This window comes from Cynocephalus volans, chromosome 4 (genome assembly GCF_027409185.1).
Source record: "Cynocephalus volans isolate mCynVol1 chromosome 4, mCynVol1.pri, whole genome shotgun sequence".
NCBI classification, from domain to species: domain Eukaryota; kingdom Metazoa; phylum Chordata; class Mammalia; order Dermoptera; family Cynocephalidae; genus Cynocephalus; species Cynocephalus volans.
The window spans coordinates 164099618-164106674 of NC_084463.1; the positions used below are offsets into that span (position 1 = coordinate 164099618).

Here is a 7057-nt window from a genome sequence, read left to right on the forward strand (position 1 = left end):
GGATCACCTGCAAACACATAGCAGGTGCTCAGTCAACAGTAGCTCTGATTCCAGGACAAACATAACCAACTCAGAGGGGGCCTCTTTGCTTTAATCCGTACAATGGGTGACACTAATTTATTATGAGGATTAGGTGAAAGAAGGATGCAGGAGTGCATTGCGGGGAGAGCAGAGGATTCAGAACCTGTCACTTCCTGAGAGTTCCTCGGATGAGTGGAAGCCTTCTCTCTCTCCGGGGTGACAGTGCCTGCCTCTCAGGGCTGCTGTGGGGCGACGGGCAGGCCCCTCGGGGTCGTAGTGCTGGGCATGCCTGCTCCACCCCTGCAACCAGAGACCATTCAACTCTGGCTGAATCCGGAGGTTTCTCTGAGCCTTCCCTGCCAGCCCCAGCTCCCCTGTCCTCTGCTCCTTCCTGGGCCAACCTCGAAGGAAGCCTTTTCAGCAGGCACTACTATCCCATTTTACAGGACAGGGCACTGAGGATCAGCAGGGCTAACCACTCAACCGAGATCACAGCCAGGATTTAAACCCACAAGTTGAAACCCGTGCTTTCTTTTAAACATTGCATCCAGTTGGCCGTGACATCTCCCCAGAGAGCACAGTGACCACCCCAGGGCCATGCAGCTCACAGGTGCAGAGTCAGCCAGCACAGGGGCAAGCCCTGCCCACAGAGGACCCCTTCGTGCAGCCATAGGAGATGGAGGGCCCATGCCTGGCAGGGCTGGGAAATCCAGGAGGGCACGCTGGTGCCCCGTCTGCTCTGTCCCCACCCCGACCCCCACCCTGTGCCTGCCCCAGACCCCAAGGATCCAGAGAGGCCCCAAGCAGTCCTCACATGTGCATCTCTCGTTCCTGTGCGTGTGGTGGGGGGCGAGGCACAGGCACCTCTTCATCTGCCCCAGCTTGTGTCCAGCCTCACAGCCCATCCTCCCACCTGGCCCTGCCCCTAACCAGCGCTCCAACCAGACGGAACTCCCTGGGCCCCCCCTCACTCGCCACCCGTGGTTCAACGTGTTTTCTGTGCTGCAGACATGCTTCCCACCCCCTTGTCACCCTCCGGCTCCTGCTCATTCCTTCCCTCCCCAGCTTGGGTGGGGTGTCCCTGCTCACCCAAACCTGGGCCAGCGCCCCTCCCCTGGGCTCCATGGCACCTGGGTGGGCATCACCCTGGGGGGAATGTCCATGCTTCCTTGTCTGTCATTCTAGCCAGACGAGAGCAAATGGAGGGCTGAGGCTGGGGCTTAGCCCCCTTGGCCGCCCCAGGTTCTGACACTGCCTGGCATACGGTGGGAACTCAGCAAGGATCTGCTGGATGGAAAGAAAGACAGGAGGAAGATTAGATGAATGGAAGGATGTAAGGAAGGGCAGACAGGAAGGAGAGTAGAAAAGTGGATAGATAGGGAATGGGTGGGGGTGGGCAGGTGTAGGGAGCGGGTGGAGATGGGGTGGATGGGTGCGTTTGTTGGGTCCAGGAGAGTGGGGCTGGGTGGGAGCTGTTCATACTACACTCAGATCGTGTCCTCCCTTGACACATGAGATGAGCTCTGATCACCTACCAAGCCCAGGGCACTGGTGTTTACCAGAATTGAGTTACCCCACCCCAGGGAGGGGAGGATTATTGTAAAGACCCAACTGACCCCCACCTGATGCCGTCAACACTGGCAACTGGATTGCTCACCAAAACAGGACAGTCCATGTCCCCGTGCACTCTGAAATCCCCTGCAAGTGTGGAAAGCACCAGAATCCTGGGGACTTTTCTAGAGTGGGACTTTATTTTGCCAACGAGAAGGAATCACAATTATACACAAGTGGTCAGAGGAGAATTTCCAAAGCAGAGGTGACCTGCTGAACTGAGAGCTCCTTCCGATCCCCATGCCAGCCATTGCCATGCCCAGACTGACCAACCGTGCTGTCCAGCAGAGCCTCCATCCCCCAACAGGGCCGTGCTTCGTGTCGAGGACAGCACTGCCCCTGAAACAGCCCTTATTTAGCAAGGGGCTTCGACGTCCAGCTGTGGCCTGCCTGTCTACAGACGCAGCCACCTGGGAAGTCACATCAACTGAGCGTCAAATGACAGGACCCTTGAGAGCTCTGAGCCCTGACCACTCACCCCAACCCCACCTTACCGTCCTTACCCCACTCCCTAGGCCTTCTGTTCCTAGCCTGGGCCCCAGAGTCCGGGGTGAGAGATATGCATCGTACACCTCCTCCACCACATTGAGACACGAAAAGCAGGAGGTATACACACTGTCAAGTGGAGATGCCAGGTTACAAAATGGCATGTGAAGCATAATCCCGATTTTGTACATACACATCCACACGCATGCAAACAAAGACCAGAAGACCGTAGTTGTCAGATCTCCTAAGCAACCCCACCCACCTGACCCCCACCAAACAGACGTCCACACAGCCAGCTGGCCAGTTAACCCACACACTCCGCTAGGCTGCAGGTGACCCCGCCAATGCCCACGTGTGGGGACCACTCGCAGGTGGCACCTGCTCTCCAAGACGCCCCTGCCGAGCTCAGCCGGGTTCACAAGTCTGCTAGTGCCTCTGGCTCATAATCACAACCATGTAACTGAAACGACTTCATTCACTAGTACATAAGGCAATAAAATCCAAGTGCAACAAGATGGTTAGGTATCAATCCTATGAAAGCGAAAACATGCAAACCAATAAGTCGGTTTTTAAGAAAAGCTTCACCCTAGTAAGGGTGAGGCAGCTGGAAACAACTGCGGTGAACATTCATATAATTCTAGAAAACTCCTGAATTTGGATTGCCAGGTGTCTCTAGGCTTTCCCCTCATCTTGAAGAAACAGAAACTGGAAGCGAGCGTGGCCTGTGCTTAAAGACGACGCAGAGTCCTGGGCGGCCGCGCCATCCGGTGAATGTGCATTTGTTCTACTTGAGGTTAAAGTAACACGTTGGCCATGAGCACGCGTCCCGTTGCTGTTCCTTCCTGCTTTGAGTGGCCTGTGCCTTCCGTCAGCCTCTGCGGGCCCTGACCGTGGTGGAGAAGGCAGCTTCTACTTGCCAAAATGTTCATCCCAGGCTCCGCCAGCGCTGCAGGTGATTTTAATTGTCTTCTTTGTATTTTTCCGCATTCTCCAAATTTTCTCCAACAAGCATGTATCACTTTTATAAGCAGAAAACGAAATTAATGGGCTTTTAACCAGCGTCAGCACGTGAGGAGAAATGCTGTGCCCAGGCGGCTTCTGCCAGGCTCTGTGCCTGTCCCTACCTGGGATAAGATGGGGCGCCTCAACCACGGCACTGTGGACATTTCGGGCTGATCATTCCTTGTGGGGGAGGCGCCGAGTCTGCTCTGTGCGCTGTAGGATGTCTACCCTCATCTCTGGCCTCTTCCCACAAGAGGCTGGTGGCCCCTCCCCATTGTGACAAAGGAACATGCCTCCAGACATTGCCAAATGTCCCCAGGAGAAAAAATCACGACAGGTTGAGAACCACTTGTCTACATAACAGACCCCACCCGGGGACCCCAGCCTCCTCACCGTTTCCGGCCAGGTGCCCATCACTGACGATCAGACAGGCGAAACTTCAGGTGCTTTCAATTATCCGGATGGGTCGGCTTTTCAGAGCCAAGCCCTGGGCCACTGGAAATAAGAGTGTGTCTAGATCCCATCTTTACATTTTTACCGCTGCTGCCGCAGGGGACAGCCGCCAGTCACCTCCCCCTACAAAGCACAAAGGAAGCAACAGGCAGTAAGCCCCCCAGTGAAACTCTCTTCTTAAGCATCCCTTTTCATTTCTCCATTCCTGGAAAGATTGCCTTTTTCTGAGCCTGTACAAGCCCTCCAAGAACCCAGCTGAGGTTAGAAGCACGAGGCTCCACACGGTCCTCAGTGCCAGGGCCCCCTCATCTGGGGGTAGACACTGCCACATCTCCTGCCCCCCTCCACCTTCAGCCGTGTGCTCCGGGTGAGGGTGGCTAGGGACCCTGATCCTCCGCTTCCCACAAAGTGGTGGCCTTGGGCAGCTTGGTGGCTTTGTCCAAGAGTGGGCCCCTCGAGCCCTGGGAATCTGGGGCACCTAGCTACCCACGAAGCCTTTCTATCAGGGGCCACTCATTTTGACCTTGGAGGTGCCAGGGATGGAGGTGAGTGGGTGAGGAGCAGGCTGGGAAGGTTCTGGAACTTCTGGGATCCTTCCCTGTGGGGTGCACACAGGAGAGAGGGAGGGCAGCCCACACAGCCCAAGGGCCTGGATGCCAGGCTGAGCATGGGCTGTGCTGGCAGACGACATGCCAAGTGACAAGATCGGCCACCGGGGGAGGGAAGAAATGTAGACATTGTTCTTTTCTTTTGTTAGTTCTGGCTTTTGTTTTTTGGTGTCACCAGCATCGCACTCTACCAACCAAGCCAACTGGCTTGCCCCTCCTTTTTCTCGTTTTCATAGACCGTTTTTTAAATAACAGCTTGACCCACCACGAATGCCATACAATCCATTTAAAGTGCAAAATTCAGTGGTTTTGAATACATTCACAGAGTTGTGCAACCATCACTGCTACCTAATTTCAGATCATCTCACCACCCCCCAAAAGAAACCCCATTCTCATTAGCAGGGATTCCACGTCCGTCTCCTCGCTCCAGCCGTGCAACCACGAATCTGCATTCCGACTCTACGAATTTGCCCATTCCGGGTATTTCATAGAAATGGAATCGTACAGTATGTGGACTTTGGTAACTGGCCTGTTTGCAGGGTCCATCCATGTGGTAGCAGGTGCCAGTGCTTCATTCCTCTTACCGCTGAACGACGTCCCCTCGTATGTCTACACCACAGTTGGTTTATCCATCCTTCAGTCGATGGGATTTTGGGTTGTTTCCACTTTTGGGCTCTTGCACTGCTATGAATATTCACGTACAAGTATCCGTGTGGATGCATGCTTTCCTTTCTCTAGCAGGTACCAAGAGTAGAGTCGTTGGATCGTATGGTAACTCTATGTTTAACATTTTGAAAAACTGCCAAACTGTTTTCCAAACTGGGCGTACCAGTTTGCATTCCCACCAGCAACGAGGGAAAGTCTCAAACTCTCCACAGCCTCACCAACACATGCAATCATCTGCCTTTCTCTTTGAACTGTCCGAGTGGCTGTGGAGTGGTACCTTATCCTGCTTTCGATTGCAATTCCCTAATGACCGAGAATGTCAAGCATCTTGCCATGAGCTTATTGGCCATTTGTACATTTTCTTTGGAGAAATGTTTATTCAAGTCCTTTGCCAATTTTTAATTGGGTTATCTTTTTATTGTTGAGTCGTAAGAGGTGTTTATATATTCTGTATCCTACACCCTTGCTAAATATAAGACTTGCAAATGTTTTCTCCCATTCTGTGGGCTGCATTTTCACTTTCTTGATAGTCCCCTTTGACACGCATGTTTTTAATTTTGATGAAGTCCAATGTATCTATTTTTTCTTTGGTTTCTTGTGGTTTTTGGTGTCATATCTAAGAATCTAAGGTCATGACGATTTAAACCTATGTTTTCTTCTAAGATTTTTATAGTTTAATTTCTTACGTTTAGGTCTTAGATCTATTTTGAGTTAATTTTTGTGTACGGTATGAGGTAGGGGTCCAGGGTCATTCTTTTGCATGTGGAAATCCATTTATCCCAGCACTATTTGTTGAAAAGACTGTTTTTCCCCACTGAGGAGTCTTGACACCCTTCTCAAAAATCAGTTGACCATAGACACTTGAGTTTATATTTGGATTGTTTACTGCTAGTGTATAAAAACACAACCGATTTTTGTATATTGATCTTTTATCCTGAAACCTTGCTGAACTCATTTATTAATGCTAATAGTTGTTTAGTCAATTTCTTAGGATTTTCTACATATAAGATCATCTGCAAATAGATATGGTTTTACTTCTTAAGCATCCTTTCCATTTCTAATCCTGATGCCTTTCATTTATTTTTCTTGCCTAAGTGCCCTGGGTATAACCTCCGGGGCAACATGCAACAGCAGTGGGGACATCTTGTCTTGTTCCTCATCCCAGGGGTGGGCATCTAGTCTTTCACCATCAGGTATGATGTCAGCTGGGGGGTTGTTTTGTGGGTTTCTTGTTTTGGATGCCTTTGAGGAAGTACCCTTCTCACACCCCTTTATTGAGGTATAATTTACATGTAGTGAAATAAAGAAATCTTAACTGTACAAACAAATCTTAAACTTGATGAACTTTTATATGTGTGACATATGCATGTAACCACCACCAAGATCTGGCTGTAGGACGTTTCCTTCCATCTACCCAGAGGGTCCTCTTATACTCCATCCCATGAGGCCTACAAAATTTTGCAAACACCAAACAAACTAGATGCCCAGTTACATATGAATTTAAGATAAATAATTTTGTCGTGCATGTCCTATGGAACATTTGGAGCATATATTAGTACATACTCACACACAAAAAAAATTATTCATTGTTGATCTGAAATTCAGATCATAACTGGGCATCCTGTATTTTACCACTTGCTGACTTCTGTCACCACATATGAAGGTCCCTGCCCTTGAACCTCATGTAAGTGAGACCACAGAGCACAGACTTTTTCTCATATCCTAATGTTGTTTCTTTTTTTTCTTAGTCTACAGCACCTGGTATTCCCAGGTGGTCTCCCATCCAGGTACTAACCAGGCCTGACTCTGCTTAGCTTCTGAGATTAGATGAGATCGGGAGCCTTCAGGGTGGTATGGCCGTAGCTTCATATCCTAATGTTTTTGAGATCCATCTGTATTACTGCCCATCATAGATGCTCTTTTATATTGCCGAGGAGTACTCTGTCATCCCACAGTCTGTGTCTGTTCTCCTGTTGATGGACACCTGAGCTTTCCAGTCAGGGGCTACTGTGAATAAAGCTGACCTGCATGTTCCGGTTGGTGTCATCCTGTATACGTGTGCACTGATTTCTCGTGGATACACACTTGGCGTGGAATTGCTGGGTCATAGGTGGGCATGTGTTAACTCCATTAGAAACTAACACCTCTTCTGCATAATATGTACAAAATACATTAGTTCTTCACACACACACCCCCCCACCAATGGCAAC

The 7057-nt window shown here is 50.2% G+C and overlaps 1 pseudogene; it reads right to left on the reverse strand.

Moving 5' to 3' along the window:
- Positions 1-6593: 6593 nt before the first annotated feature.
- LOC134377380 (5S ribosomal RNA) lies at positions 6594-6712 on the reverse strand (annotated as a pseudogene).
- Positions 6713-7057: the final 345 nt, after the last annotated feature.